Source organism: Amphibalanus amphitrite, unplaced genomic scaffold (assembly GCF_019059575.1).
Source record: "Amphibalanus amphitrite isolate SeventyFive unplaced genomic scaffold, NRLGWU_Aamphi_draft 000909F_arrow, whole genome shotgun sequence".
NCBI classification, from domain to species: Eukaryota; Metazoa; Arthropoda; class Thecostraca; order Balanomorpha; family Balanidae; genus Amphibalanus; species Amphibalanus amphitrite.
In genome coordinates this window covers 74,826-96,216 of record NW_024882403.1, presented here as the reverse complement: position 1 = coordinate 96,216, position 21,391 = coordinate 74,826, and the positions used below count along the sequence as shown (strand labels likewise).

Genomic DNA, 21,391 nt, shown 5'->3' with positions numbered 1-21,391 from the left:
AATATCTCGCTTGACACACCCACCAGACGCCAATATATTTACCCAGAGTACCACAATGCTGCACAAACGCGGCAGTTTCAACCGGGTGGTTTCGCCTAGTTGTTCCACGTTTCATTGACGACAGTATCCGGCTCGCGTTTTTTTTTTTTCTCTCTCTCTCTCTCTCTCTCTCTCTCTCTCTCTCTCTCTCTCTCTCTCTCTCTCTCTCTCTCTCTCTCTCTCTCTTCAATTTGCAACGAAGGCCTGATGCTGAATAAAGATTCGCGATACCTAAACTAACATCGATCTCGTCCTTGGTACGTTTCTTTCGTGTCTTTACATTATCCAACATTGTCATTTGCATCCACCTTGAAGTACCAATTTGGTAAGCTGAAATCGTGGTACCGTTGTAATGAATGGCCGCCGCCAGCAGTAGCATCAACCTAGCTTATTATAATGGTACATACAGGCAGCATAACGACACTAATTGTATGTGAATCACATATCAATTGGTTCTGTTCTTCATTGGCATGTGTCGCGAATCATGGCTGGTGCTGGCGCTGAAGTATGTATGAATGAGAATATACAGATGCTAATCAAACTAAGCTAGATGAGAAACAATTTTTATCCTTTACACTTTACAGACTGACCGGGTTCACATATTTCATTAAAAAAAACACGCTCGCACTTGTCGACTCAAATACTTACGCGATAATAAGCTAGAAAACCAGAAAGAACCAATTCGCTACCATCTTTCGGAGTAGGGGTGTTCTTCTCTGGTGCACTTGTTGAACCAAATCGCAAAGCCCTCCGTGATAATCCAAAGAAACATTTCAACCCTTCTAAGCCGTGTTGAATTGCGAACCAACTTCGTCTAACCACATAATGAGAACGTTTGGACGCCCTACAGTGTCTCCTTCACCGATAGCTATGCTCAGAACGTGTCACCCTGTGTGTTTGCTGTTTTAGTGTAAACTCCGCTACCTCTGCGCCACGGTCGCGGCGTTTGTTGTCAAACTTGGCCGGCTGGGAGCCGCGAGATGTCTTACCACGGACCCCAGTCCCACTGGTGATGTGCCAGTATCTTCACACGGGTCCGAGCCGCCGCCCGCGCCGTTCCGACACGTCGTATCGGATAGGACAGTCCGGGTGTGGCTCGGATTGATTCGGATGATCGACCGCTTTGCAGCAGTCGCCCTGCGCCGCTGCTCTGAGCGCGGAGGGTGCAGACGAGTGTTTATGTCAACGCGCACCGAACCGTACCACCGTTTATAGCCGACTGGTGTTGCGAGCTACGCTTTCTGACGCCTTGGTCATGTTCTGCACAGCGATGATTCACCAGAGGAATGGAAAAACATGATTTTCTATCAATTGCAGAGATGTTTCGCTTGACTTCCTCATTCTCGACGGCACGTTCTTGATTTTCTTTATCTGCTTGTGTAGGTGAGTCATCGAAAGCCACCCTTGTGACGATTCTTGATTCCAGGTTGAGGTCATATGTAGTGAGCCGTTGGTTCTTATCATATCTCGTTGGTCTTCCGAGGAGATCCTCGCCAATGTAAATACAGGCCTGCAGGCAGCAGCGGGATATGCGTGGCTGGAAACGGGCGGCGTTTCGTACTGCAACAGTGAGGTCGGTAGGACCCTGGCGCCGATAGGCTATGCGATGGCACAGAGGTGAGGCGTGAATTGCACTATGGATGTGACAATTCGTGATATGTGCGTAGCTCACGACCTAGCGGGTCGTGCCTTACATACGGCCCACACGTTCAGGATCTCGGGAACTTTTGACATTGTTCCAGCGGCCAGCCCCTTCCCAAGCTCAGGAAGGGGACATCACAGTCCATCGTGTTCCTCAATTCCAGGCCGATATTGTGCAGTGTGAAACCGTCTGCGAGAAGTCACGCCACATCAGTGTCACGTGCCGTGTCAATTCGCCGCCTCATTAGCAGCGCGGTGTCGCCCGCTACCGAATTCATGGCACACACGTGTCGCCACCGTAATTTAATCTGTCCTGGCGGCGCACACTGGGCCGGGGGTCCGGAAAAGTGCTAGAAATTATTTGTGATTGAGTTGTTGATCTCAGTGACAAGCAAACATGCTAAAAACGAAGTGGGGCTGCTTAACCCTCGCCGGACCTATTGTCGGACCCCCCACCCCCTCGGCCGGCCGAGGGGGGGAGGGTTGGTACGACCCCTTTTTGCCGTTTCGCCCCTAATGGAGCTAGAGCCTCGCGGAAAAAACAAGCGTGTGCGCCGTTTCAAGGCGGAACGATTGATACCCGATTTTAAGGCCCAAGGTCAACCGGTAACCTCTGAGGTGAAGTCAAAAAGCCCAAGGTAGAGTTTTGTTTTTGGCAAATAATTTCGCAAAAAAATGGCCGCAGAGCAGCGATTTTGGCACCATCGTGTTCGCCTGGCTCAGGTGCGTCGAATGGTATACTTTTTGTTCGGGTGAGGTCAACTTAAGGTATTGACCTCGAGTCAAGGTCAGTTCAGAGCCCATCAGGCCACGAACTTAATCGAAGGAGGTCGTATCGCATATCATTCGATTCGGGAGGTCTTCCCGAGTCCATTGGTGACTTTCCCGAGTCGCTGGCTCAATTTGATCATGAGTTATTGACGAGAAACTCCTATGACCGGTGTGACGTCATAAATGACGTCACGGAAGGTCAAAAATGCAAAAGTAAAGCATCGGATCTTGCAAGGAGTGCACGATATCACGAGTCCGTGTGCTTGAGATAGTTTGAAATCATTCCATGCGCAAAAACAACAGTTTCCTTATTTCCCCATTCACTTTTAATGGTGAGGTCACGTGACCTCGAAGAGTAGCAGGCATTAGCAAAAATTGCGAGTAGGGAATGACAGAAAGATGATTGGTGGTTTGTATGGCATGGCCATTTTTAGCGGCTCGAAATAACATTTCTCAAAAAGTCTACCTAAAGAGCAAGTTGTTGTTGATTATCACTGACTTGTGTTTAGGGGTTAATAATGACTGAATTTTTTAGTTTGGCCCAGAAATGTTGACAGCATTGTGTGCGTTGATCAATTCTGAGCTTAGGGACATATATTTTATTTAGATTATAAGCGTTTGTTTTTCACAACTTCCAGCGTTTTAAAGAGCGCCGGGCCTTCAGTAGAGCGGCGAGGTGACAATTGCCCCTACATCATATGGTTTACTGGCGCATATCTCGAAAAGTACCAGGGAAAAGCAGCAAAGCACCTATATGGAACAAAAGATAAGTAATCAGAGGCTAGTATAAAATGTTCATTTTTAGCCGCCCGAAATAACGTTTTTATAAAAGTCTAATTAAAAAATTGGATATGATTTTAAATTACGTCTTGCAGCTGCTTGCAAACAGCTAGCTTATCTTGCAGAAAAGCGATGCAATATGTCAGAATGATGTTGGCACAGTGAACAACAGTGCCCTGAACTAGTCTGACAGCAAATTTCGTTCAAAACGACGATTGGTCAACTAAAAAATTACCACTAAAGTTCATCATTAAAATCGGTAAATGTGGTGGCCTATAGAGAGCCTAAATTGTCTTGTGTTTGATGACAACTGACGACCTCAATTTTGACCTTAGGGCAAAACTAGCATCGGAATCGTATTCTTCGATCAATTCGGGATTAAATGATACCTATTTTGTTCATATTGCGGACAGTCAGTTTGGGGGAATTTCTAGCGCTTTTTCAGGCTGCCGGCCTACAGTGCGGCGCCCCGCAGGACGTAGTGCTCAGATCTGTGGCCTCTGAGGACTTTGATGTTATCTTGGGCCCGGTCTGGTTACCTGCTAGTGTTGGATCGAGCCGCGGCCGGCGCTTTGTTTTTATCGTGATATGAATCCGATTCGTGTACTCAGTACTGGATTGGATGTCTCATGCCGTTCAAGGTGTCTGGCGGTTAGTTTGTCATCGGTCAGCTCAGTTTGCACTTCGCAAACAAGCATAGAAGGTGTTGATGGCATTGTGTTGTAATGCTATCAGGTGTGGAGCACTAAAAGTGAACGGTGCAGACATGAGACAGACCTGCCTATTACGGACCTGAAAACGTCTGTTCCAGCACTGAACTAACAATTATCGGGTCTGGCTTCACAATGGCAGGCCTTTGATTCTTTATTGTGACAAGGCAAATCATCCGCCGTAAAGCTGGGGCGCAATGGTTTTCACGATAGTCATTGCATGCCTATTCAATTTATGCGTTCGCATTAGGACGAGCTCGTCATTCACTGGCCGCGACTTTTACAGCAAGGTGGGTTCGACCTCCTGGCTTGACATTTTCACTCTCTCTATGCACCCTGCTCGTATCATGACCCTATTTTAGACCTCCATTTGTGAATGTCATCCCTGCGTAGGCAGTGACGCATTACAAACTTTCGAAAGCTTTTATCAGGAGCTGCGGATATTTTTATGCAGTTTCCGAGCCCACTTTTGGAAGCCCTGGGGAGCGCTGCTGGCTTTAGACCGGCGGTGAAACGATGACCGGGTCACATTCACGACCCTCTCTCGGGATTTGAGGGTCACGGCAGCTCTCCGGCTGCTGTTTTACGAACCATTCGTCTCACGAGTGGCCCTGTTAGGACACGGCTCGCCTGTGCTGGTCCGTAACCCGTCAGCCGACGGTCCGTAACCCGTCAGCCGCCGGTCCGTAACCCGTCAGCCGCCGGTCCGTAACCCGTCAGCCGCCGGTCCGTAACCCGTCAGCCGCCGGTCCGTAATCCGTCAGCCAACGGTCCGTAACCCGTCAGCCTACGGTCCGTAACCCGTCAGCCGCTCGTCAGCCGGCTGACAGCCGCTCGTCAACCACTGATGCACCTGCCTCGTAAGGTGCTCTGGGACGCAGTCCACCCGTAACCCCTTCATGACAGTCGGTGACCGCACCGGCACCACGCGCTGACGGCACCTGCAGCCAGTTACCCATGGGGCCCCTGTCTCGCCCGGCGCGGGACCGACAAGGCGTCATGCTGAGCATGCATCAGCGAGCTGCTTCGCTAGCTTCCGGCTGGACGGTCGGCCGGGCGTCCGGTCACGGACTTCCGAGTCGGTAATCTGGCATTCAGCGGCGGTGGTCGTCGCCGGCCGGTGCTGAATCAATGGCTCGCTCCATCTGGCGCAGTCGACGCGCCGATTATCGTTTTTATTGTGCCGCGCTGTGTATGGATCAAAGCCGGCCGGCGCGCCAAATTGAGTCCGGTCGCGCCAAATCGAACCCGGTTCCCAGCGGAGACCGACGAACGGTCTGTGAACACCTCGCGCCCGCCGTGTTTTCCGATCGGCCCCATTCCAGTGGGCAAAGTGGGTAAACGACGCCGTAATGTGGCCGCCGAGTCCGGGTCCGGTGCAGCGCACGTGTCAGGTGCTGGGCCTTCATTTTCCGATGAGACTAATTGAATCAACTCACACCTGACGCTCTACTTCGTTGCAGATTATAACCGAGTAGTTCCTTGGGTGAATTTGAGAGCCGCGCGGTTGTTCGTTCTTCCGCTTGCATCTCGGCTTCCGCCGTTCCGTTTTCGCCATCTGAGCCACGACTAATGGACTCGGCCGGAGAGGCATCTATCAATGTCAATTGGCGGGCGGCGCAGACGTATGGCGTCGTTTCAGTGGCTCCGAGCTGCTCTCATCTGTTGGTGTGGATGAACTGGACCCGGCTGTCGATCGGCACAGCTGGATGGCCGGAAGGTGTGGCGGTGAATGACAGCCGACGCAAGGCCCTATATACCAGCCGACAGGTCCGCTAAATCGGGATCGACGGCGCCAGAAACTCACACGACTGGGTCTCAGTTGGTACTTACAGCTGAAGTGGCCGAGTTTTTGGAACTGGTATGCACGTGGCTGATTCCCGCAGACTGCAATGCACGGAGACGCAAAAACTGACTCTGTTTGTCAGGTCTTCCATGCGGTGTGGACGTTGAACTGATCGCCACTGTAACATGGCAGCACGGTCATTAGGCCCAGCGGCACACTCCTGCGGTACGTAGCGGTACCGGTGCACGGAAGCCCTGGGGCAGTGCTGTTGGGCGGTGCTTCCCGGGTGGCGCTGCCTTCCCGCCCCGGTGGTTTCCCTCCGACCCAGTACCCCCTACAGCTGCGGCGCGGTGCCGCACAGCGGGGCGCCAGCTGCCCGACCCCAGAGGACGAATGTGTGCGAACACGCCAATTATGACGCCCGCGGTCACGCCCGCCACGACCCCTTTGTGAGGTCCGCTCCCCTGTGTGCACCCTGCGCACGGGCCGGTGCCACCGCCCTCCGCCCCCGCCCCCGCCCCCGCCCCCGCCCCCGCCCTCCGCCCTACCGCTCCCCCGCACCGCCCGCCGACCCTTCCGGCCCCTGTCGGCTCTACCCTCGGAAGTAGCCACTCTTCCCCGGTGGTCTGACGGCGCTGGACATTTTATGTTGCTCGTGAACGCATTTACTTATCGCACGTTGTTGCCTCCACAGTCACGCGATGTCGACTTGCATGCAACAGCACCCCTCGAGGCGGGTTTCTTGCCACCCGCCCTGCTTTTCCATACCAAGATCGTATCCATTGCCCGGAAGCTACCATGAGACCTAGCTTTTCCTATCATCTTCCCCACGGAACTTTACATGAATGTGAACTTCCGACGTTCGGAAAGCACCGGAATGTGGGCGGCCTGGGAAGGCGTTAGATTTCCGACACACTGCTGTGACCGTGGGAAAGCTTCTGCACCGCGAGCTTCCAGTGCCGGTTCGTGTTGTCGAGAGCGCCACTCCCGTTAGGGCTGGGTGGGTGTCGCGCGGGGGGGGGGGGGGCACGGGGCGGGGCCGGGTCGAAGGTAATCGTGCGTTTCCCATCGTGGCTGTCGTGGTGTCGCGGTCAGCGGCGCGTTTCGGGCGACATGATCTAATGCCGGGATTCCCAGGGTCGGGGTCGGTCCGGCCTCCCCGCGTGTCCTCCCGGGGAGGGGTCACCCGGCGCGTGCCAACAGTGACCTTTCTCCGTCCGCCGCTGTGACAGGTCATTGTCGGGGCCGAGCGGCCGGATTAGTGAACTATTACGGCGCTGGAGCCGCAGCTGTCGCAGCAGGAGATTGGTGGTCCTTCAGTGGACAGTGGACAATTGTGGGACAAATATAGCGAGTCAGATTTGAAACACTTTTAAGCCTATAATCGCAGCTTACTTGTTTTTCCTTCCAGCTAATGGCTTCCAGTTTCCACCCTTTGCGTGGAAACTGGAAGCCATTAGCTAATACTGACCACAGCTCTTGAGAATCATTCTATGGAAATGCCCATTCGTGTCCTTTTTACAATAACATAGGTCAGTTGCCTTCTATCCAAATAATATTCCTATTCCGTTGCCAAGACTTCACTCCGACTGTTCCATTTACATTGTGCAATTACAACCTACACCAGCTGTCATCTGTCGCGGTCCGATCCCGTTAGTGTAACAGGAGCTCCGGTGGCGGCCACTGAAGCGTGCCGTGGAATATGACGGCCATGGCGTGGTCGGTCGCGTTCCCTGTCGACTACCCCCGCCGCGCCGGTCGGCAGAGTCGGGTCCGCCCGCCCGCCTGCACCCGACACCCAGTGTTTGAACAGACTGATCCCGCTGCACTAGTCCGCTCCATTGAACCTGAGGTCGGTATTTAGGGGCCAAGTTGGGTGGCTTCATCTGATGCCGGCGTGCTGACCGGGGGCAGTGGCGCGCACACTATGGTATCCGGCCGGTTTTGGAGGGGTCGTGACCTCGTGGGTCCGCTTACTCTGACAACAAATTGTGGAGAGCAGACGTTTGGACTCGAATGCAGTCCAATGCGGCTGGCCATATGTTGTTTCGGCACAGTCTGCTTTGGCTGGCTGATTGTCGTAGGGGAGAGTGGGGAAAGATGCCCAGGGTTTTACTATGTCATATATTATTCGAAAATGACGATGGGAAAGCAAAAACTTGGAGTTTCAACGGAAGCCGACATCATTTTTCTCCAAAAATATCACACTTTCGTGCCTGAAATATTATTACTTTTTTTGCTATTAAGCATTTTCCTGAAGAAGTGAAAGGGGGCATCTTACCCCACAGGGTGGGAAAGACGCCCCCTGACGTTGGGAAAGATGCCCCTTGCACTATAAGTGACATAAATGGGCACGTGAATCGCCTGAACGAATCAGTAGTCCCTTCGAGCCTGCAGTAGACACCAAACGTCATCATAAGGCAGGCGCGGATACAAGGGGGGGGGGGCCATGGGGGCCATGCCCCCCCCCCTTGGCCGATTTTTTTCAAAAATAAAATAAAAAGTTAAAAAGTTAAAAAGCTGAAAAGGGGGCCTCCTGAAAATAAAGTGGCCGAAATCCGATGAGTTTTTTTTTAACCTACCCACTTAGTTATTTCTTAGAAGACTAGCTGAGAAGACTTCTTTGTTAGAAGATTGGTAAAGCTTTTCATAACTTGGAGGTCTCTTATACTCACAGAGATGAGCACTTTTACAGGGCCTCCTAACCTGCACAGAGGGCCTCCAAGCCTGCACAGATGTTGAGATGTTGCCTGAACAGCTAGATAAGCTCAATAGACGCAGTTTTTTTTTGGGGGGGGGGCCCAACAAGTGGGAAGATGGGGCCTCCAACAGGTGGGATTATGGGGGGGGGCCTCCTGGTTTCTAATGGCCCCTCCCTTGGAGATTTTCTGGATCCGCCCCTGTCATAAGGGTCCTCAAAAGTAGTCGTAAGGGGCTTCAGAGGTCATCGTTAGGGCCATCATAGTCCAGCGCGGCCAAACAAGCCTCTGTGGTGGCGTTCGGAGACCACTGTGGGGCTCTTATAGGTCTTCATGATGCTTGAGGGCCCTCGAGCCCATCGTGGGGACCTCCGATGCCAGTGCGGCCCGTGGGGCCAACGTGGGAGCCCTCAAAGTATGTCGTGAGGGGCCCTGGAGCCAATAATTGGGCCCACAGAGGCCGTCGTGAGGGCTCTCAGAGTCAGATGCCGCCCAAAAAGTCGCTATGTGGGCCGAGAGACCGGCATGGGGAGCACCCGATCGTACTGGACTCTCAATAGTCCCAGATCGGCTTTTGTCTACATCACAAGTATGTAATAAATGATTTGACGGGCTGTTTGAAGGACAGCCTACAGATTTAGGGGGGCGTCTTTCCCCATCAGGACAGGGGGCATCTTACCCCAAGGTACCGAAATAACATTAAATCAGTACAATTTGTTAGCCATAAAACTAAACCATGAAACAAACTGTTTGGGACACAGTACACGCATGCTAATGTATCACGACTATAGCAAGGGACGCAAAAATTATTTACCTTCTTTGATATTTACAATGTTCTGACACCAAAATATTTTTTGAAAGCAGCAAATAAAAAACATGCAGTCATCAGCCAGCCGTTGCCCAACTGAGCTTCGCAATTTTTTGTGCCGTTAACAAGGCAGGCTTCCGCTTTACGCTAAGAACATTAATTTCCAGGTCCGATTCTTTGTTTCGTCGCTAGAGGGGGTGGGGCGTCTTTCCCACCCTGGGCATCTTACCCCACTCTCCCCTATGAAGCAGATGAGGGATCTGAATGTGCCAGTTGACTAATGGCATTGTGTGGCTAATATGACAGCCTGTCCATCAGTCATAGACTCTTCGGGTGGGGAAGGTTACAACCTAATATTCTTCATTTGTTACATATCACTGCCATCATAACAAATTGATTTGAGTAGGCCACTTCATTCAAACGGTACCGACTAATTTCCAATGGAAGATAATATTAATCACGGCCCCAATTGACAGTCCAGTCGGTGGTCGGCGTTACACCAGTTTGGCCGGTGGCAGGTTCCATGGCCAAATGGGAACGAACCGCATCATTACTGGATCTGACGGACTGGATGTTCCCAGTGTAACTGCCGCGCCGCTACCATTATCGGTGGCATATCGTGAGAACATGTCTACTTCACTGGAGAGCCTACGCGTGCTACAAACGACCAGTGGAATCGGGAATGACGGGCGGGCGGGGGTGGTTAGGGCGATGTCGCTAAGCAGTGTGCAGCCGGCAGCGTGGTAGGATGGTTGGTTGCATATCAATGCATTATATAGGAGCCGAGGCTGCAATCGGTGCCGAAGGAAATATGGAGCATAGAACTTCGATTTTATATGCTGCATTTTACCTGACTGGGTCTGTCATGTTTCATAAAAATTAGGAATAGAAGCTCGAGCTTACCTTTTGTACTTCCTCCAGACCAAATGGCTTTTATGTTTGTAATATAAAAAGGGTAAATCATGGTCTAAAACATACCTTTCGCCTTACAATATAGATATGTATATAGATGCTGTCTACCGTTTAGCGCCGCCGCCTACCGGTCTCCATTCATTTCCCACCTTCCACCACCGCCACCTCACCGAAACCGTCGCCCTTTCGAAGGCAACGCAATCGACCGCCGTGGACTGGTCAGTCAGCGTTATCGCCTCCCGCAGTGGCCACCATTACCGGAGCCCGGAGCCGGCTAACCCGATTATTTGGATATAGACGTAACCTGGCGACAGGACCCGGGTCACTGCGTCCACCCGGCCAGCTGATATGTGAATAACTGGCACCCATTGTCCGCGACACACGCGAAAAAAGTGTGTATGGAGCCGCCGCCGCCAGCCAGGGCGAATGGTGGGCGGTGGGGCCGCAGAATGGACGCAAACGAACCTTGTAAGGCTTCCGACAGCGATGACCTATTGCGGCTTCCATTGACCGCACCGTGTGGGGAATGGATGGCGCTACCATTCGACACGCTTTAATGAGCATAATATGTTGTATTTTGGCGGATTCGTTATAGAACTACCAGATCTTTCAACAAGTTAAACAATTGTCTATGGCTATGTGTATATTATAAACCTCGGCGGTGTCTCCAACTTGCATTGGCTGCCCTTATATCAAGCTTCGGACCAAAATCGTCCGGGCTAAACGACATAAGGCCAGATCAAAATCGCGCATGAATTTAGCTTCATGAATTCGGAACACGCAGCTAAACTACGCATCAAAGTCGAATCCAATGACATCAAATTCCGATCGCCTTGGGTCAGATTAGAATTGCTCAGAACACGCTGAACATTCTGAACGTTAGAAAATGTTGGGTTCGAGTGCGGCGTGTATTGTATAAGGCATGAGGACGACGGATCCCCATGAGGACGGACCGGGTCCCCCGACGTAGCGATTCAGGCCTCGCACTCCAGCAGATCAGACCGCGCGCCCTATCGGTTCAGGCCGCGTGCCCAGGCGGTTCAGGCCGCGTTCCCTGGCGGTTCAGACCGCGTTCCCCGGCGGTTCAGACGGCTGACCGCTTCACGGCACCGCGTTACCCCTCCGTGACGCCGGCGCGGTCCGGCGCGGCCTCCGTCACACGTGGCCACGGCCGTCGGCCGGCCGTGACGCCGCGTAACGCTGCGTGACGGCGTGACGCGGCCTTTGTCGGCGGCCGTCACTGTGGCGTCACTAACGTCGTCCGCTTCCCGTCGGCGGCGGCGGCCACTTCCCGCCGACAGCGGCACGGCACGGGACGGGGCGGCGATTTCACGGGGACAGTTCGGAGGGGCCGCGCGCGATTTCACAAGGGGCGTGGTGGGTGGGGAAGCAAATGGGGGCCAATTTCATAACAGATAGCAGGGCACTATGGTCCTTCGATCAAGGCGTCCCGTTATACTTGGGAAGCAGGTGTTTGCTGAATAATTGTGGGAAGGGTTGTAAAGTTATCTTCACTTGGACATAGTTCTTGAATCTTGGCTGGCGTGCGCCTAGGCCTTAGTTGCTCTGCGGTCATTAATGGACACACTTCCCCCGCGGATTTTTATGAATGCGAGGACCACAACGCCAAGACGTTTCAGCGGTCTGTTCTGCACTGGCGGCTGCCTCCTCCCCCCCCCCCGGATTAAGTAGCTCAGCCTGCGAATGCTGACGATAGTCAGAAGAAAAATCACCGGCGAGGCTTTTAGGAGCTCCGGGTCCTTCTCCATTATTGCTGAGCACTTAGAGCTTTTCAGTTTCCGCGGAAGGATCTTAGGCGTTTGGTTTTGCGCTACTTCGTCTTTCGCAGAGCTGCCTCGAGTTCTGACACTATGAGTTAAGCTGAGAGTCGGTCTTTCCGCTCCATTTGTTCGTTCCCAATATAAGTGAACAAGGTCAGAAATTGATTGTTGAAAAGTGCAGCGAAACTAAAGCCGCTCCTTTGGGCACTGCTTTGCGAAAGTTTTGTACCAACAAAGAACAATTCGTGCTTCAACTAACTACAGTAATTAATGCCCACGAAAAGGGTGCACTTAAGGCGTCCTAAGCTTTCAACTTCGTTGAGTAGCCTGAAGGAAACAAGAAATCACTGAAAGATATATAATTAGCATATTGTCCATATTTAAGCCGAAGCATTTCTAGTTCCTTATCAACAACGCAACATTGTTATGCATAATATAGGCAAGGTATACTTTTATGTTCATGGACCATGAAAATCAAAACGTGGCCTTTTCAACATCCATGTCTGTTTATTTTTGGTGTAAAAGGACCCAAAATGCTTCAGACCCGTTTTGACGATGGTTTAGCCATTTTGGCTCCCTCCACTGAGCTCAGCATCCACCGTCGATAAAGTGCTGTATTAGTGATGCAAACTGTCCGTCGAATGCCTCGGTGACGTGAGCCTGCGGCAGACATTGGCGTCAAAGTCAGCGGGCCGTCTCGTTTATTTCAACTTTCCTGCAGACCCGGCGACGTAATCTTCCCGTGAAAGCATGGTCCCGGTTATGAATGGCTCCATGCGGACACGAGTCTCATTTTGGGGCGTCCTCTCGTAAATCTTCGCCAGGCGTCAGTCAGCCTTCATTGTGGCCCCCTGCGGTCTGCAACTCCCGTAAATCATTGCACTGTAGACACTTGGCCCTCGGCGCCATGCATCTTCCGTTATATACGCGATACTTTGGTCTGCGCTCCATGCATCCGCGTTTGGGGTGTATTAACTATGCAGTTTGGCTGAGCTTGATCATTCATTTATTCAAATTTCAGCATATGTTTTAGGCTGAATCCTTTTAAGCAGCATCCATGAAATAGCGATCTGAGGAACTTAAAACGGCAGAGATTTAACGCTGTTTGAAGTCGTGCGTGAAATACGACGTTTTGAATTTTAATTGAAATGTTTTAACGTTCGCTTTTAATGCACTTAGCCTCCCTGACAACAACTTGCATACGATTTGTGCAAAAAAAAAAAATCCTTCGGCGTTGTTTACGTTAACCAGCCCTGCGATGTCGTGTTTCCAAAATCACCCCATAAATCATGATCCAGTCGACAGCCCAGCTGGTTTCTTGCCGCCATCAGCGGCGCTCATTGGACTGTGCGGGGCGTACGAGCGAACCTTTAGCACACCCGCCAGCCTATGAGCGGCTCCATCGGCGTGGAGCAACATCCCTCTCCCTTCCTTTCCCTGCTCTGCTTCGATGGACAGGTGTCGTGTATAGCTGACAGGGACAGGTATGTCTTGCGCTGCAATGTGCACGGATTTCTGATTAAAAGTACGACGCTGGTCCTTGGCCTGCGAGGCCGCCTACATCTGGTTCTGAACAGTCCTGAGGGAGACAGAATAGTTTCCGTACCCGGCATTGAGCGCGCCGGCTCGATGCATGGTGTGGACTAGAATAGTTTTCCAAGACCGGCTTGGGTCGTTTATTATTTGCATGGGCTTCAATTATGCTGAGATAGACCAACATGAAATGCCGGATACCCTATCTAGTGACGTGCGAGTTGCGACTGCAGTGCACACTACACAGTCGCATTCATAATGTTTACCTGTGCAAGTGTGTATACCTTGGCTTGAGTATAGCCTGGAGCAGAGAGCACATATAATTAGCATCTTGCTCCTCTCCTCTGACTGTTTTCACAAGGCGATAGAAACCGGAGCTAGTTACGGGGTTGGTCTAATGTAAGGGATCCGAACCCCAACGCCATTTCCCAATAACGAAACGGTGCTCCGGCGCCGTCCTCCAATAACGCTGATTTGTTGTGACACCCGCAAAAAGGAAGCGGCGTTTCCTCGCAGGGATGGTGTATGATTTATTGGGGCGTGTTTTTCGGGTGACAAATTGGCCCTCAGCCAAGCACGTGGTCGTATCTTGGCCAGTAGGCTGCTGTGGACAGTGGCAGATAATTTGGCCGGTTGGTTTTGGCGCGGTGACAAAATTTGCAGAGCCAACGCAGAACGGGGCAAACAAAATGTCCCACGTATGAAATATCTATTTAATATCTAATATCTATCCTTAGCAGCTCGAAATAATGGCGGCCGTTCCCTTAAAAATGTTTCTTCTCCCTGGCTCAAGACAAATTTTCTTTTTTAATTATACCACAAACAAAATTGTCAACTTCTGATTTACCTGGTGTTTCTTTGCATGAATAATGAGAAAATCCCAATCATATTGATGGTATATTGGACGGCGATCGCATCGCCTCCACAGAGTCCGTGATACACAGAGATAGCCGGCAATCTGCCGTTCCCTGCCTGAGGACCCAACTGATCGCTATCATTAATTAAACCGGCATGCACCGCCGTGGCTCCATCGCCGACTAAAGTGATTAATTTCCGTATGATCGGCCCACTGAGAAATATTGCGGCGACCAGTGGTCGATAATTTATCGCTTTTGGTTGTGGGCGGTTTTCACAATGGGTTCGAAATGTTCTCGGGATGGAGACAAATGTGTTCCCTGATGTTGCCGCTTTATCTTGTGGTAGGTTCGGTTTTTCTTTTTGCAACTTCATCAGCTGAATACATCGCTCGGCGCTCGAGGCGGTGTTCTCGCCTGTGCTGCCAAACAGGAAGGCGCGTGGTACCGATTTATTGGACACTGAACCTCCGCCTCCCTGCGGACTTTATTTGCAGCTCGACGGGACGGCTGGGGGAGGGACGAGAAAATGCAGGGCGAGTGAGGAAAGCGGAAAAGCTCACGTATGTCGCAGCGACGAGCTGATGCGGATTCGAAACTTCAGGAGCTCTCAGCTTATACTATATGAAAAAAAAATGTTGCTCGAAATCCTAATCGCTACTGCGCCGGTCACTTTGAAATACATTTTTCTTCGACCTAAGTAGCTTTGACGACTATCTCACTTCTTGAGTCTTTAGAGGAGGAACTTCTTGCGCTACAGATCGCATGTGTGGTAAACTCTGTGGGCCTGACAGGGCTGAACCAAGGCCGTTCGTGGTAACCCCTGTGACAGCCGGTAACCGTCCTCCAGTATCCACTCCGTCCCACGATGCCCAATCTCCTATCTTTATCAGCGATCTCGCCAGTCCCGCCCCGCCAGTCACCCCCTGCGCTGATCGTGTCAGGCGGGCCGGGCAGGAAGTGTGCTCTGTCGGTACCACCGGATGGTGACACGCGGACACGCGCACAAAAACACCGCTATGGCCCGGACGCCCGGCGGTGACATGTCTGTCCGGTCCCGGTCTGTGCTGTCGTGTGACCCCACGTCGGGCGGATGACGCCCAATAACTGACCGATGACGCCAAATGCGACGGTCTGATGACGCCACTGACGGTCTGATGACGCTTGATGATGGTTCGGTGACGCCACTGTCTGATGACGCCCACTGACGGTCTGATGATGCCCGCTGACGGTCTGATGACGCTTGATGACGGTTCGGTGACGCTCCTGTCTGATGACGCCCACTGAGACTGTTCGACGACGCCCACTGACGGTGACGCCCAATACGACGGTCCGATGACGCCCATTATGTGCTACTGGCGTGCGCCGTGCATTGTGTCAAATGTCACCAGTTCAGCTTGATGCGTGCAAGTGTGACATCAGCATACAATATTCGTGTTGGCCTATGAGTTTCTCATGTCATCCTGTGACTTTATCACCGTCTCCCCATTGTCTTTGAGACAAAAGGGCGTGCGGATTCGCATTCGTCACGGGTCGTGGATTCCTCCGCAGTTGATGTGTTTTAGCATCTTTTGTTTTAGCATGCGTCAGCTGAAAAGAGCCTGCCTGAGTCGATGGGCGTGCCTTGTTGTTTTGTTGTCAGCTGCGGTCGGTGTGACGCTGATGATCTTAAGATGTGTGTGCTGTGATTGTGCCATTGTATGATAATGGGCTTCTGATATGTAATGAACTGCGTGGTGCACAGTGATTGTGCTAGTGCTGGCAGTGTGCGACATTCAGTAGTGCGTCATTCCTACAATCCTCTGGCCCGGTGACCACAGGTGTGGTCGCTGTTGGTGGCACTTTCAATCAACCAAGGCGGGAATATTTTTTCTCACGATAGCTTCACCTGGAATTCGTGGAATCTCTGTGCGACTAGTTGATAGATCATCAGCTAGCGTATAAGGGCCGCCAGTCTCTGACAATTGGCTGAGACACTGATGTAATTTTCCTGTTTGTGGACCCGCACATATCGGCCCGATTGATGCATTGTTCGGCGATTGCGCCATTGAAGCTCGTCATTCGTTCCACTCTAGTTGCTATCGCGATCAGTTAAACCACAGAATGCACACATTGCCTGCGCCCCCGCCGTTTTTAGTAGAACAATTGATACCGAAGTACAGCTCTGACATCATCAGCCCGTGAAATGATCGCATGCATACTCTGCACACATGCTGGCATAACGTCCGCCTGCCTTATAGTGACATTTCGTGCCTATGCGTAGTGGACTTTCATCAATCATTACGTTTGTTCGTGAAGCCAGGTCCCATACCCGTCCCGTATGAATTGCAGCACGATCATTACACGATAGACCAAAACCCGCTAATGGCATTAGCACTAACTCTTATGAAAACCGACGATGTGTGCATATTTTCTAGCTATCTCGTAGGTTTTAGGCGCGCTCACTGCTGCAGAAACTATGAATCACTCTATCATCCCTTACCTTCCACATTGCCCCCCTCACCCGAATCGGCGCACACTTGTTCCCCATTTCTCAACACGCGTTTGTTGTGCTGGAGTGTGCCACGCTTGCTATCCTTTCTCCACACGTGCCGCGTGACATACGTGACCCTCAAACGCTTCGTCGCCTGTCCCACTGCCCCGCCGGAGCTCCAGTGACCTGTCTCAGCACAGGTGTTGTTTTGGACTATCGTGTCACGTCGAACGATTGTCCGCTCCTGCCGCCCTATGGTTGAGCTTTACAAAGAGCCCAACAGCTCAGTTCGGTGTTGGATTACCGGACCGTCAAAAAGTGTCAGTGCAGTCGATATGACTGTCATATGAGAGCGCTGTGCCGCGGGGTACGCCAGTGTATGTTTGCGCTGAGTTGTTTGCGTCCGAGGATTTTCAGCGGGGATTGTTGGTTGACTTGTCTATGATGTTGACATTCTGCTGCAGTTATCAAAGGTTAAATGGATTGTCTAAATGTGTCCCCGCTCCCCTTTTATAAAAGAGCTTTATTTACGGTTTATAGTTTTGTTGTGATATGGATGTTTTGAGATTATTTAGGTGCAGTTTGAAACATTACAAAAATATTCGTTACATTTATGCGTGCGAATAATTTTTTAGGAAGGTCTGGTATAGGTACCAGCTGTATAAGACACAGGCATCTAACATCGTACTTTCCACGAGCGTCCACTTAACCTTCCAGGCGGTGGGGGGGGGGGGCAATTTTTTGCCCCCCCTTTAGTTTTTTCGATATATCTCGAGAACCGCTGCGCCGATCGTCACCAAACTTTCAGTACCCTCCCGGGAGCAGCTAGCGCACATGGTGACCAAAATTTTTTCCAAAGGCTACGATAGGTTGGCCGCTAATGACGTCAGAGTGACGTCATTTTTGCCATTTTCGACCCAAAAAAAGGTTTCGCGGGAAGAGCTGTCAGGCCTACAGCTTTAGAGATACAGAAAAATGTTTTTAACATAAAAGGTGTGGAATTGACAGGACTACAAAACTGCTATCTCGGTTTTTCGAATTTTTTGGATTTTGACCCCAAAAATCAAAAAATAGATTTTTTGAATATAATAGCCAAAAAATCCAAGAAGTTTTTTGAATTTCAAAAAAACCGGAATATATGTGATAGCCCCTACCGCCTTCTATCTACATACCAAATTTGAGATCGATACCTCTTTTTTTGGCCAAGTTATAGCGAAAAAAACTGTTCAAAATTGATGACGTCAAATTTTCAAACTCAATTTTTAGCAATTCTAGACCTCGTAGCGCAACACAAAGACCACCATTAGACTCCCCGTGACGAGCTGCATCGAATCGATACCCATTTTATGCAAAAATATCAACTTTGAAATTTGACCTTTTTGACCTGACCTTGACCTGACCTCCACCAGAAAGTGACCTAAACCGTACCTGATGGTCTTATAACCAACACCATTGAGCTTGAAATGAAAAACTGGCCATAAAACATGCATCGCATAACCTTAGTAAAGTTGGGCTCATGTGGTGACCCTTGGTGACCTTTGGTGACCTGACCTGTGACCTGACCTGGTATGACCAGTGACCTCTAATAGCAACATATGTACTAGACAACTGACGCCTTATCGCTGATTTTCGACAAAATGCGTTTTACTCGGTGTTATAGCGCTTTCCCTAGAAGCCCCGTGAACGGTGAAACATTTTATCTTTGACCTGACCTATGACGTCATCGGTGACCCCGAGGTCAATGAAATTTGGTTTCCCTCGACAAATTTGACAGGGCTATCGAACGCCGTTTGAATTTTCCGGATCCGTCCAGTAGTTTCGGAGATACGGGGGGGGGGCAAAAAAGTGCCCCCCCCCCCCACCGCGCGGAAGGTGGCTGGTAGGCCCACCGCCTGCCGGGTTAACCCGCGCCCGGCTGGGGGTCCTGGATTTCCACGCCCTGCTGGGGGGGGGGGTGTTTGAACACCCCCCCTTCTAACTCGGCTCCTGGGCCACGTAGCGATACGCAGAAGGCGGCGTTCGAAAGAGCGTCAAAAATAATGAGGAAATCACTTCGGTCAATTTTTTGGTCAGGTCAAAGGTCAGGTCACCAGAGGTCATTGAAGGCAAAATTTCGCCGATTTCCAGGTCGAATGTCGACAATTTCCAAGAAGCCAACGCATAACTCGGGAACCAATAGAGCTACAGCGCCGCGGAAAAGCGCATTCGATAGCCCTATTAACGCCCTTTCTGAGTAATTTTCTCAGATTTGACCTAACGTCAACGGTTTTGCCTGCAGGGGGCAAAAACTGCAAAAATAGCCGATTTTTTTGGAAACAGTTTTCTGCAATAACTTTTGACCCAAGCCTTGTACGAGCTTACTTTTACCGGCATCGTGTTCCTCTCGTCAAGACGCATCGAATGAACTATAACTTGACCTTGAAAGGTCAACTTGAAAATTTGACCTCAGGTCAAGGTCATGACCTGACCGGAAAGGGTCATGTTGCATATCAGTCGATCCGTATCGTCGAGCTGAACACATCTAAGGCGTTTTCATCGCTCTAGCATGCCCCTATCAAAAGTTATTTGCGAGAAACTGTTAGATACCATTCGTGACCTAAGATGACCTCAGGGCATAAACAGGGGTCACGGACACCATTTTCATGTTCAGTGTGTCTAAACCACTTGTAATTCAGTGTTTGGGAGTGTTTATAATGTCTTTCGTCCAAAAGAGGCGCATTTCAGTTTTCTCCCATTGACTTATAATGGGGAGGTCGCAAAATTGACCTGACCTTAGGTCATCGATATCAAAATTCTGAGATATACATTTTGTACATGCTATTGCTCTTAGTAATCGCTGAAAGTTTCAAAGCAATCGGTCACTCGGTGTAGCTATGACAGACATCGAAACTTTTTATGAGGTGAGGTCACTTCAAGTGACCTGGTGACCTGACCTTGAATGACCTTGGTCTGAAATTTTCACAACATGTGTAGAATTGATGTATGATAAGGTGTACCAAAAACGGCGGCGCGGAGCGCCGCCGTTTTTGAGATATTCGCGAAAAACCACAAGGGGGGGTGTTCAAACACCCCCCCCAGCAGGGCGCGGGTTAAAACCCTCACCCTCACCATAGTCGCAGCTCGCCAAACCACAGCTCCAAATCGGCCGCTCACACATGCACCCCGAAAAACTCGGCATCACGCTGCTCTCAGCCCCGACAAAAACGCCAGTGACGACTGGCATGCTGGCGGCACCTCTGACGACAATCAGCGACACTGACCCGCCGGAAATTAGCTTGTTTATGGGCGGCGAACTGTCGTGCAACTGCACATGTTTATCACGTCCTTCTCACGTCGGCGGGTGTCGCTAAGAGGGGTGCTGCACGAGCTGGCACAGCGCCCGCCCCAGTCCCGCCGACAGACCCAGTCTGGATCTGGACCCGCGCGAAATGTGGGACGGATAAAAACTGTGTAGTGGGTGTCAAATATGGCAGGCAGGAGCGGCTGCCACGGCTAATTTGCATGATGGAATGGTGCGGATGTGAAAAGTTGTGCTTGTTTGAGCGGGGTCTGGAAGTGTGAGACTCTGTTTCGCCCCATTTGCCATCCATTAACTACTGTCGACACTCGGTGACATGCGATAACGAGCTCGGTGCCCTGACTAACCGGCAGATTTGGACGATACATGTCCTGATGCATAACCGACAAGGTCGTGCATAGCTTCCAGCATATGTTTAGCTCGTTGGTCCACTCATGTTCATTGAGTGGAACATTCGTTCATCGTGCCTTCAATTGGTGGTCTCGGGATCCGGAGTGTCTGTTTGGTCAGCTGGTCAACGCGAATGTATGACCAATTGTGGTGATAAACACTGGATTTTCGCTAGCAAACAGTGTAGGCATGAATAACTGCTTTTTATTATTTCTGACCCGTCTCGCATTGCGCCTGGATAATCGATTATGCTATTTATGTGTTTATCTGAACAATGCGATTGTTGCTGGGCTATTTCTGTCTTCGGAAGCCAACCAAGGAAGGTCCGTATTTGAGAGTCCGTTTTAGCTTCAGCGTCATGGTGTATGGAAGCACCATGTCGATGACATATCCGCCCGATCATTGTCGGCACAGCACATCCACTGTCAGACTACAGAGCTTGACGGCTTGCCGAGAGCTTGCCGAGAGCTTGCCGAGAGCTTGACGAAGAGTTTTTGAGAGCTCGTCAAGAGCTTGAGGGCGCTGTCCGCCACTGACCTAGCTGCGTGGGATGACCTCGAGAGCTGCTCTATCCATCGCAGTGTTAAATTACGGCTCAGTTTTCTCTAATTCGCCGGCGGAGTACACTCGTGACTTCAGTGAAGCCCCTCTCGTGCACTGAGGGCCGCCAATCTTGCCCTTATTGCGCATTGAGATGCACTGAGAGCACAGGCCACTCAACTTTCCATGAATACTAATTAGGGCCGCGCACTGGCTCGTGGGCTCCACGCTTGAAGTCTAACCGGAGCGCAATCACACGTAAACCACCTCACGGAAACGCTACCCACAGGCTGGTTAGCGATCAAGGCTCGAAACTAAAGGTGGTTGGATGCGATGAATACAGAGAAAATTGATGGATTGCCTGTGCGAAATGCGA

The 21,391-nt window shown here is 51.0% G+C and overlaps 1 protein-coding gene across 2 annotated transcripts in view; it reads left to right on the top strand.

Annotated features, from left to right (window-relative positions):
- The window catches only part of LOC122367937, a 41,863-nt gene that overhangs the window by 5,392 nt on the left and 15,080 nt on the right, over positions 1-21,391 (top strand). The gene's annotated exons all lie outside the window — the stretch shown is intronic.